Source organism: Chelonoidis abingdonii, chromosome 7 (assembly GCF_003597395.2).
Source record: "Chelonoidis abingdonii isolate Lonesome George chromosome 7, CheloAbing_2.0, whole genome shotgun sequence".
NCBI lineage: Eukaryota > Metazoa > Chordata > Testudines > Testudinidae > Chelonoidis > Chelonoidis abingdonii.
Window position 1 is genome coordinate 35,262,872 of NC_133775.1, and position 12,456 is coordinate 35,275,327.

Sequence of the window (12,456 nt, forward strand, 5' to 3'; positions counted from 1 at the left end):
CTCTCTTATTCACTAAATGCAAATTATGCACTCCTAAATAGCCTTCAGACCACATGAGTAGCTGCTTCAACACGGACTCCTCCCTCTCCCTCCGCCCTGTGTCTTCTCTACTCAAGTAAACAGCTGTGAACATTCCAAAGGAATTCCCCTGCCTCTTCTCGAGCAAACAGGAGCTGTGTTTGTTTTTTAGATAAGCAGCTCCGGTGAGCCAGGACAGAGTTCAGCCACTCTTCCCGTTTGTTGTGAACAGGCATTCTGGGATACCTCCTAATACCCTGGAGGCCAATAACAGCGCTTTTGGTGGCCACACTTGATGAGTAGCGCTGCATCACCAGTGCTGCAATCGTTATACCGCAAGCAGACCAAGTGTACAGCCAGCACTGCAGCCAGGGAGTTGCAGTGCTGGATGTGCCTTGCGGGTGTGGACACTTACTAAGTTGCAGCGCTGTAAACCCACCACCAGCACTGCAACTCTCCAGTGTAGCCATGGCCTTGGTTTGGTTGTACCATCACTGATACTAACCTCCTTCCTCAGCCCTGCCTCTCACTGCTCTCTCTAGTAATGGAGTTAAGAGGGATGGAGCAGAGTGATATGTGCATATCCAATTCAAGTAAACAAACTATTCCGAGACATTTAAAGGGACACAGTCAATTTAAAACACACACCTGTTTAAAAACATTTTACTTACAGTACTATTATAAGTAATCCCTAAGAATATTGTAACTGAAAGAGATTACAGAAAATATATATTTTTCAGTTTGTTTACTTTGCACATTTTCAAGCACTTTGTGTATAGTCCCTTTCACATTTTCAATATATAGTCAGCAAAGCCCTGATCCTGAAATTGAATTGGCACTGGCAGCCTTCTGCACTCAAGTGAAGGACCCATGCAGAGTCAATGACAGGATCAAGACCTTCAGTTTTCCCTATTGCTGGTGTGGGTGGTTTTTCATATCGAGGGAAGAACCATATATCTAAAAAAAAAAAAATGTGATTGAAAAACCACAGAAGTTGGCAGGTGGCTTGGACAGACATAGTAGCTGAAAACTATTTTGAACTTTAAAAAAAAGAATAGATAGATGTCATGTTGATTTCCTCCCTATCAGGGAATACACATTTTTCTGCATTAGTGTAAAGTAGCCAAGAAAATACTTAAAAATCAAATAAGTATTCTTGCACCAACAGGTGCTTGCATAAAATTATCTGGGATTAAAAAATTCTTGCATAACACCAAGCTTTTGATACAGGTACTATAAAATTAATTGGTACTCTAGCTTCCATGGCAAACTGGCCTGAAGACTTTGAAAAGAATACAAAAGTTCAGGGAATCCATAACCTGATATGATAAAGGGGGTGAGTGTGGGAGAGCACAAGCAAGAGTTCAAAGGATCTAAACCTGTATCAGTAACAAGCCAGAGTCTGCCAAGCATCAAACACATGAGATTACTGACAGACTAGAGCTTTGAAACAGCTCCTGAAAAGAGGTCAAATGTACTTACAATTAAAAAAGAAAAGAAAAGAAAAGCTGATTAATCCTTATCCTATATTATGATAAGCTCACAACCTATTTGAACAGTTTTTTATACCCATTATTCTGAGTCAGTGGAACGCATATAAACCAGGATGACTTGGGTTTACTCAATATCAGTTTCAAATTAAAATAAAACCGTGGCCATCTTATATTTCATACCAGATTTTTAACTCACTATTGAGAAAAAAGTTTAACTGAACAAATCCCCCTCTGTTTGTAAAAAAAAAATTTCAGATCAGTCTTTTTATCACATCATTTCATTAGATTTATAACAACTGGCCACAAACTAAATTTTGTTTTCTTTTAAAAAATGAATGTATGCATAAATATTTCTAATATTTCAATTTTAAGTGTTCTTTGGGATTGTTAGTCATTTAAATTGTAATATGATCAAGTTAGTTTTAAAGTAAAATCTACAAAATTTAAAATGCATTTTGTCAAGCAGAAAACCTCTACTAAATCATAATGAACGTTTCTATGATGAACATTTTTAAAAAATTCTCAGCCAAATTCTGAGATCCTTACTTAGAAGCTCATTCTGAAAGATTCTGAAAATCTGACCATCTCTCAGAAGATGCTGAGTGCCTTCAAATCCCAATGAAGTCAAGACTTTAATTTTTATAAAGTCCTTAACCAGGAAAAATTCCCACTGATTTCCATTTCCCTAAATCAGGAGACCTGGGTTTTTTCCCCAGTTCTGCTATGACATGCTCTTATTTGTCTTGGACATGTCACTTCACCTGTTTCTCAGTTTCCCAATCTATATAATGTCTTGAGATCTATGAATTAAGAAACAAAGCTATATAAAAGCTAAGCATTAACTATTCATATTACTAGGACTCAGTAAAAACTGAGTAAGTAGCTCATAATTTGGACTTTTCATCATACTATACAATTCCCTGAAAATGTTACATACTCCTGTGAAGGTAAGATGAAATTAGACCCACACAGTGCAACTGCTCATTGTTGGTTGATCTGCCATTCAAAATCAAACATCCTTGACTAGGGATAAAAAAAAAATCTGGATCCTCCTTCTCTCCATTCCTGAAGATAAAATAAGGTCAAATTGGAGTATTTTTCAACTAGCTCTTTAAATGAAAATCACTGTTTCCCAGGGGTCCTGGAACAATTTGTACAGTGGGGGTACTGAGAGTCATTGAACCAAACTGTTACTCCTGGGGGAATTCTGTGCCGCTGCAGGTGTGCAGAATTCATGTCCCCTGTAGATTTCTTTGCTTTCCCACAGAAAAATGACTTTCTGACAGGGAAGCAAAGGGAATCTGCAAAAGCAGTCACACACTACTCCCTAGCAGAGCAGGTACATCGTTTCAGGCACCTGGAGCAGCCAGTGGAGAGGTAAATCACCTCAAAGCTGGGGACACCCAGGAGCCAGTGGCTCCTATCTTGAGTCAGGATCAGCTGCTAGTGACAGCTGGGCTGGAGGCAAGACAGGACAGGGCTTCCTCTTCCCCTGCAAGCAGTGTCTGGGGCGGTATCAAATCCACCCCCAGAAACCTCCCCTAGCTACAGGAAGCTCAGCATCCTCCCCTGCTTCCTGTCCTCATTTCTCCTCTGTTGTGCTGGAGAGGGGTCACTGTACAGGGAGCTGCTCCCCTTTCCACCCAATCCCCATGCATATGGACCTCCCATACCCAGACACCCCTGACAAGCTTCACCGGCTCCTTCCAGAAGTCTCCTAGCCCTCCATATCCAAACCTCACCTCACCGAATCTCAACCCCTGCTTCTGAAGCCCCCTGCACCCAGGCCCTCTGCCTCTGGACCCCTGCCCCTGCACTCAGACCACCCCCCACTGAGCTCCCTGCACTCAAACCCCTACCCTGAAGAGCACAACCCCAAGCCCCCACATCCAGACCCCCAATGAGCTGCACCCAGATCCCCACCCCAAGCCCCACTCCCCCAACTGAGACCTCCACACCCAGACCCCCCCACTGAGCCCCAACCACCTTCACCTGGAAGCCCCTGCAGAGTCCCATTACCCCTGCACCTTGAACCCCCCCCAACAAGACGCTGTGCATCCATATCCCACCCCACACCTAGACACACACCCCCAGAGCTGCCTGCACCCAGATCGTCCTACACAGAATCCTTTCACCCACACCTAGATTTCCCCACACTTGGATCTTGTTTGGTTAAGCCTGCCTGCCTCACACCCTAGTGCACCTGGTGCAGAGAAGCAGGCCCCAGAATTTTTCTGGGACAGGTCCAGGCCTTGTGCTGTGTCAGGGTCAGGTCCGGTCTCACCACTGAATCTGTGTCCTGGGTGGGGAGGGGGCTGCAGGGTGATCCCCCCACCTTCAGCAAGCTAGTGGCCTGTGCTCCCCACTGCCATGCTGGAGCCTCTGCATGTATTTATTGACAAATAAAACTTGCAGAATTTTAAAATATTGTGCGCATAATTTTTAGGCACAGAATGCCTCAGGAGTAAACTGTAAACTCTGTAGATGATGGAGACCACTTTAAGCCGGGGGTGTGCGAGGCAAGCACCCCTAGTTCCAGTACCTATGCTGTTTCCCCTCTGTGCAGACAGAGACGGACAATCTGACAAGACCACCTCTGTTTTTGGCATGTTATCATGCTGTTCTAGTCCCATGATTTCTCTGAGTTACCAGGAACATCCACATGAACTATTTCAGAGTTCTTTCCAATAGTTAACATACAACTCGTCTATTTTGTACTACTAATGGATTTATGTAAAAAACAGTAACAGAAGATTAGGACAAGAAGCAGCATTTTAGTATGTGCTCCTCAAACAAAGCAAAATTATGTAATCAATAACAGACCTCATCATTTGTGACTTGACACTCAACATTGTATCTTTCCTTTGGCTGCTATGTGGAACACGAGCCTGAATGCACCAGCTGCTTTTGACTTTTAAAATAATAGTCATCGTTTACCTATCTTTGTGTACTGAAGCAGTTTCCACAGAGCCCATCTCTAACCTCCGAAATCTCTAAACTCCGCAAAGCCCTAAACGCCTAAAATCGAGGCCAGACTTAGTTCAGAGCTACCAAATAGTTTAGATGAGTCAGATGTGAGCTCTTCTCTTTTCTCCCCTCCCCCAGGAGACAAATACAACCAGCTATTCATTCGTCATCCAAGAAAAAGAACAATGTTGTCAACACAGTTACATGGCAGGCTACTTCTCTTTCTTTGCTAGCTTTCGAAGAGATTAGTTGAAAAGTTTGTCTCCTCGAAATGTTCTACCTCCAGCAGAGCCCCATTCAATTAATTTCCAAAGCAGTTGAGCACCCTTTGATACAGTAATCAGGGTAACACATTGTAAACAATGACCACCACACCAAACTATTAGAACAAATGTTATTTTTACACACATATACAAACCCAGAATATTTTTAACAAAGCTCACTGATCATTTGTATATGCAAGTGCGAACGCCAGCTCCGTCTGCTCAATGTAAATTAGTTGGAATATTTATGGGCAAATTCCAGTGCATCACTATTACCATGGTAACACTTTTCATTTAGTTAATGGCTGTTCATTATATAGATCAAAGATCTCCACATTAAAGTCTCCTAAAAGCACCCCGGTCGAATCATTGTATCGTTACTGGGATAACAAAATACAGAGAAAAATAGTGATGTAAAATCTTTAAAGGCTTCTGGTTCAGTGACTTGTCTCTGCTTAATCTGAAGTTAGACAAGTAACAGTAAGCCACTTACCTCTCTGAAGCGCCTCGCACACTTTCAGATCAGTGCAGCATACCCTTCATCTCGGAGCCAGATCGGTTCGGGAAGGCAGGCAGACACTGGTGGCTCTCAGTCAGATCTCACAGCTAAACCAGAATCACGTCGATTGAAGAGAATTCTTCTAGTCTTTTGAAGTTCTAATTGAGCAGCCTAGAGCTCTGTATACTGCGTGCAACAGCTCAGCAGCTGCATAGTTCTGAGAGACGCACAAGCCAGCACTCAAGCAGTGATTTACTGCTTTCCAGCCACACCCCTTGGTAGACTATTCAGGCTGAATATCGCTGAACCCCCTACATAAATGCTAGTTACATGCGGTGACCTCCCGTTGCCCTTTTCCATGGATTTGAGAACTTTAACTTCTCCCTGTAAGATACCACTGAAGTGATGATTTATCACTTCCACATACAACCTTTCCTGGGCAATCCAGACAGCTACTGTCACTTCACTCTCAGATAATGTAATTATATTAGGAGCTATTTTTGCTCACATCTAGATATGGGTGCAACTATTTTGCAGTGTAAAGTGTATTGACTCAGACAAAATCCCACCTACCTGTAAATAGTTGTGACCAATTAAAACAGCAGGTGTTGGGTGCAATAAATAAACAGCTCTTTCCCTCAGTGAATTAACAAGGGCTCATTTACACTGAGAAAAGCAACATATGTAGAGATCAGGCTGCCCCAAGTAGACAGAAATGTTGTGTCCCTCCTCCCCATCGTGCCACTGCAATGCACTGCATGTGGACTGGTACATATACCCAGCTCATCCATCTCCTCTCTCAAGCTAGCATCGCTTTTACTTCTTGTTTATACTCAGATGTGTCCTCCTCGTGCTGAGGGAATTCCTTTGCACCTTGCACCACTCTGAGAGTTCACTTACCACCACATCTGCAACATCACCTGAAGCTACCACTATCTTAACTCTCACTCTGCTGAATCACTGATTTCATGCCTTGATCACTGAAGCCCCCTCCTGTTCATTTCCAGCGCTAGGCTGTTCATAACACAGCAACATGCCTTCCAGGGGCAACACGTAATTGTTCACAGTGGGGGAGGGCAGTGTAAAGGTTCTGGGAGGCACATGACCACATCACAGCGGTTTTCAAACTGTGGGGCCTGCCACCCTAGGGGTGAGTGGTGACACCAGGTGGCTCAGACCAGCCCCATGTGGTAGAGTTCAGGGAGGGAGCGCCACCTCCACCCCCAACTCACTTCAGCAAGTCACCCAGCCAGTCTGAGTTTGTGGGGGTGCAACCAAAAATCTGGAGTGGAGGGTAAATGAGCCCACATGCCTCCCACCCCAGGGATTGCCTGTGAATTGCCTTCTCATCTCTAGATGTAACATTCAGGCCAAGTGTGCCTGTCTCCTTTGTGACTTGTCGGAAATCCCTTGGAGCTTGAGGATTATTGTCTTCCATAAAATGATAGCCAGTTATCCCTGGTGGATCCCCAGGTGGCTAATGAAGCTGATCCAGGGTCCACAGATTTTGTTACAGTTGGGGCAGACATTTCCCAGTGGAAGGGGCAGATCCACAGAGAATAGCCACATGCTAACTACACTCTGCTACCAGTATTAGCTCAAGTGACTGTAGTCTTTGCTTAGGACCCAGAGGTCTTAGGTTCAAACCTGGCTGTTGCTAATGTCACACTTACAGGCTAGCTGCCCTTCTGCTCTCTGAGTACATGCCTTTACCTTTCCCCTGATGAAATCATGCAATTCTCCCACTGTCAGACCAGGACCTAAACTACAGAACCCTCTGTATCAACCATGCTAACCAGCAGGTCTGACTGGATTCAGTACCTGTGGTTCTTCCCTTCAGGAGCTTGTGACCAATGAACTATGAAGACCCAAAACCAAACTACTATTTATTTAGCCACAGAACAAAGCAAACAAGATAAAGGGGATTTTTTAAAACAAGGGGTCTGCATGCTTGCTTTTCTTACCTAAGGCCCTAGGCAGGTCTGTCAGGCCCCCAGACTCCTAACCTCTGGATCTCAATCTGTTCCCTTTTCTCTCTCTCCCGCTGGCCTTAAGGACCTCTCTCTAAACCCAGCCAAAAGCTTCTGTTCTCAGTTTCCTGCAGCTTGTTTGTCAGGCTCTCCAAAACCCACCAGCTGAGCTCAGCAGTGTGTCTGGAGGTGGAACTTGAAAGCTCTTTCACTGTCCCTTAAGTGTTGGTGGATAGACAACTCAGTGAAGCCATTATACTATTTTTCTGCCTATGTGCAAACAGCCTCTTCTTGAATTAACTTAATGTTTACATGAAACCCTTTATAACAACCAGGCAAGCATACAGAACATAAAGTGTTCTTAAATTATTACAGTCACCTTCAAATCTATCACTGACCTAACCAGAGGATTATTGCTTAATGCAGAGGTAGGCACATCAGCCGTCATCCTGAAAGATCTTTCTGGGACTGCTACTTTTTTCAAAGATATGCTCACATTCCATATTGGATCTCTTCACTTTTCCAATTCAATATCCCTCTTTTTCTCCTTTGTTAGATGTTGATCCTTTGTGCTGTCTCCAGTTATCCAGAACAATCCAGAACTCCCTCCAAGATTTAGTCAGGGGTATATTGCAGAAGTCATGGACAGGTCATGAGCCACGAATTTTTGTTTGCTGCCTGTGATCTGTCCAGGACTTTTACTAAAAATATCCATGACTAAAACATAGCCTTAGCCATAATGTATAGGTGGTGAATGTGAAATCCCTGGATAGTGGATTTAATTTCTGCAAGGCACTCAGAATAACCTATCTCTTGAAGCTTATTTTTATGCATTATCCTGAGTATTTATCTGTCTTCAATCAGACCTATCTAAAATTGGATGAAATGTTACATTTAAATCACATCACAACAGAATGAAATCCAAAGTGAAACTTGTCAAGATAGTAATAAAACATGGATCTGAATCTGGAGCATAGATGGAGCCTATGCCCATCAAGAACCTTTAACTGAGAACAAGTGCTTCAAGGGATGGGGAGACAAAGGAGGAGGCTGGGACTGAGTACTCTTCTGAAGAAAGAACAATAGCAGGACAACTTGAGAGCTGAGTGGAAGTCAGGAAAGGAGGCTTTGCTATGGGAGTGGAAAGTAGAATTCCTCCAGAGAAGAGGAGAGGGTCAGGAATATTTGTAGTGGGAAAGGAGTAGCCAAGCCCCCCCAACCTGGAAATAAGGGAAGATAGGGCACTGAATGGGTTACAGAAGAGTTAAGATCAGATCAGGTACCTGTGCTGAGAGATAGCACATAGGTGGGAATCACCTTCAGTATCTCAGCATACTTTATACCTCTGCACAGTGTTCTATGAGAAAACTCAATTTCTGTCTGTAGGGGTTGTTGGTATTTGTTTGTTTTTTTGTCAGCTCAGGCTGTTGAGGTCATTTTCAAACTGTAGTTTCATTTTCTCATTTTATGGTAAAATTTTCAAATAAATCCTAAAGAACAAAAATTAAAGAACCTATCCCACAGACAAGCTATGGGAAACAAAGATCCTTCAGCAGAGGTTTCATTAAAGGGATCTAGTTTATTTTCCAAAATGAGTTAAATGTAGTGTCAAGTACAACACTTATCCTTCAGTCCCCTGGCCAATTGTGATAGCTTTACAAATCACATTTTCCTGTTTAAAACAACACCACTTCCCCTCCCCTTCCACTGTGGAAAACACACACACACACAATAGGTAAAACTGTGAAATTGAGTATACACAGTGTTCTTAAATGCACAGAGTAGATAGATTGGGGGGGAAAGCAATTTCTCTCTTGAGGTGTAGTTTGTAACAGGTAATAAAAGGGTATGGACAGTATCATTTTTGAAAAAATTGATGGTTTCTCTTTACATTTGAGCAGCATACAGTGTAGTGCTCATAACCTGACCTAACACTCATCAAATCTAATCTTCAAAATGTAAACTGAGTGGCTCCAAAAGGCACTGGAAGGATCCCCTCCCCTTACTGCACAATAGGCCAGATGCATTATGGAGAAATTCTTCTTCTGATAAAGCATCAGGTAGTGGTTGCTGCCAGAGGCAAAATACAAGAGTGGATGGAGCAGTGGAGCTGACTTCTGTACTGGAAAAGAATGTACATGGCTCTACCCTATATTCTATTAATACAATGCATAATGTACAATAGCAGCAGCCATAAGGTTTTGCTGCTAAGGGCCATATCTCTTCTGTCAGGCTTCTACTAGTGTTGGATGAATAGCTTAAAAATCAAAATAAAGCAACTGCTATTTACTGGTCATACAACTGCCTTTATAAAAGAAGAAATTAGAGATGGACCGTAGTTGAGACACCTGATTCAGCTCTGCCACCTTCCTCCTGAACTTTTGGTAAGTTCAGACCTTGGTCCATTTTTAATCAGAACATCACAACCCAGGACAATATCTCTAAAAGAAGTGCGCTAGACTAAGGAGGTCTACACTACGGGATTATTCTGATTACATAAACCAGTTTTATAAACAGATTGTATAAAGTCGAGTGCACGCGGCCACACTAACACATTATTCGGCGGTGTGCGTCCATGGTCTGAGGCTAGCGTCGATTTCCGGAGTGTTGCACTGTGGTACTATTCCATAGCTATCCCATTGTTCCCCGTCTCCCCCACCCCTTAGATTCTGGGTGAGAGCCAGTGGCTGATGGGGCAAAAATCATTGTCGCGGATGGGGCAAAAATGTCATCAGTCATTCCTTCCTCCGGGAAAGCAACGGCAGACAATCATTTCGTGCCCTTTTTCCCTGATTGCCTGGCAGACGGCCACCATGGAGCCCATTCAGCGGTTTTTTTTTTAACAGTCACCGTATGTGTATTGGATGCCGCGGACAGAGGCGATACTCCAGCGCTACACAGCAGCATTCACTTGCTTTTGCATGATAGCAGAGATGGTTATCAGTCGTTCTGTACGTCTGCTGCAGTGTAAATTGGAATGAGATGACTGTTATCTGTCCTTCTCTACTGTCGGCTGCTATCATGGGTGCCCCTGGCTGAGATCGGCGCGGGCGCAAAGGCAAAACTGGAATGACTCCTCGAGTCAATCCTCCTTTATGGTTCTAAAAATAGAATCATCTGCCTAGAATATGGGCAAGTGTAACTAGAGAACCAGTGTATCAGAGAGCACAGCTGCTTCGTGTCAGATCCGCAGAAATGATGAGCTACATGCCATTCACGGGGGTGCTCCTGCAACAACCTCACCCGTGCTTCCCTCTCCCCCAACTCCTGGGCTACCGTGGCAGTGTCCCCATTTGTGTCATGAAGTTATAAAGAATGCAGGAATAAGAAACAGTGACTTGTTATTGAGATAAAATGAGGGGAGCAGCTCCTGCGCTATGACAGTCCAGCAGCATATTAAACGTTGTGGGGAGAGAAGCCAGCATGCCGCTGCTATGACAGTCAGGCAGGACAGAATCTTTCTTTACACAAAAGGAGGGGGTGATGAGCTCACGCCTCCAGTTGCTATGATGAAGACGGTTACCAGCCGTTCTGTACCATCTACTGGGAATGACCAGGAGTCATTCCTATTTTTACCCAGGCGCCCCGGCCACTCACCTGAGCGAGCCAGGAGCATCACGGGCTGATGGTGATAACGGATATCAGTCATATTGTACCGTCTGCCACGGGGAGGGAGAGGAGCGGATACTGCTCTTCACTGCTGCAGCATCACGTCTACCACGATTCAGTAGACACAGGTGACATTGAAAAAAGTCAGAAATGATTTTCTTTCCCTTTTCTTTCACATGGGGGAGGGGTAAATTGACGAGCTATTCCCTGAACCACGCCGGACATGTGTTGACCCTAAGGCATGGAGCCCAGCAAGAATGCAAATCTTTTCGGAGACTGCTGTGGACTGTGGATAGCTGGAGTCCTCAGTAACCCTCTCTCCTCCCTCCTCCCTCCATGAGCATCCATTTGAGTCTCTGGCTCCCGTTACGCTTGTTCACGCAGCACTGTGTAGCATGTAGATTTTTTTTTCAAACGCTTGCATTCGTCTTCTGTAACGGACTTTGATAGAACAGAATGTTTTCCCATACAGCGATCAGATCAGTATCTCCCGTATGGTCCATGCTGGACATCTTTTTGGATTTGGACTGCATTGCCACCCTGGCTGATCAGAGCTCCACTGCTGGGAAAACAGGAAATGAAAATCAAAATTTCGCGGGGCTTTTCCTGTTTACCTGCCACTGCATTCGATTCAGATGCTAATCCAGATGGTCACAGTGGTGCACTGTGGGATACCACCCGGAGCAAATACCATCGATTTGCGGCCACACTAACCTAACCGATATTGTAAATATCGATTTTAGCAACTACTCCTCTCGTCAGGGAGGAGTACAGAAACCGATTTAAAGAGCCCTTTATACTGATGTAAAGGGCCTCGTAGTGTGGACGGGTACAGCGTTAAATCGGTTTAAACACGTAGTGTAGACCAAGCCTAAGTCCTGGTGCAGTGATACTCAGACCTCAGCGGTTCAGGAGCCCAATTAACAATCCTCATTGCCCAAAAGAGCCACAGTAGTGTGAATTCATTGTTCCATTTACTATAGTACTATATATTTGTATTTAAGCAGTATGATAGGGGAAATATTTAGTTTTATATCTATATTATATATTGATATATTATTCTCTCAGCAAAATGACTGACCAAGTATTATTTCATCAACTACAATTGATTAATAGCATAGTAAAAACATCCTAATTGGTTAATAATTAAATCAGTGTTTTAATATCATGTGCTGCAAAGAGCTGCAGGAGACATTAAAGAGCCACTTGCAGCCTGCGTGCCTCAGTCTGAGCATCACTGCCTGGTGTAAGAGCGTGTAACTCTATTGACTTCAGCTGGATGAATTTGGCCCAAGGAGCTTATTTTTCTTTTTTACTTTGAGATAAGAACACCTGATCTTAAAAATCAAAAATTCTAAAGGTACTGGAATCCATCTCACTAACCTCACCAGAGGACAAAACAACCTACTCCTAGCCAGACCCTGCCTCCAACATCAGAACGTACAGGTAGAAATAATACATTACAGACCTTTAATGATGGCTGGGGCACATGGCTGCCTGCACTGATGGAGCAGTGGGAGAATGGGAAAGAAATACAGTGGAGGCAAGAAAGATACGGGAGCCTCAGCTAGGGCAAGAGAGTGAATATGGAAGTGTGGGGTGAGTGATTGGAATATGGGGTAGGAGTGGGAGAAGAA

At 43.8% G+C, this 12,456-nt stretch overlaps 1 protein-coding gene across 2 annotated transcripts in view; it reads right to left on the reverse strand.

Annotated features, from left to right (window-relative positions):
* BCAR3 (BCAR3 adaptor protein, NSP family member) overlaps positions 1-12,456 on the reverse strand; it is a 131,405-nt gene that overhangs the window by 98,944 nt on the left and 20,005 nt on the right. The window contains exon 1 of one of the 2 annotated variants that reach the window (XM_032773024.2): positions 5,235-5,599. The exons of the other annotated variant lie outside the window; for it this stretch is intronic. The gene's annotated coding sequence lies outside the window, so the exon portion shown is untranslated. Of the gene's footprint in view, positions 1-5,234; positions 5,600-12,456 lie in introns of those variants that run through there. 2 annotated transcript variants of the gene reach the window in all.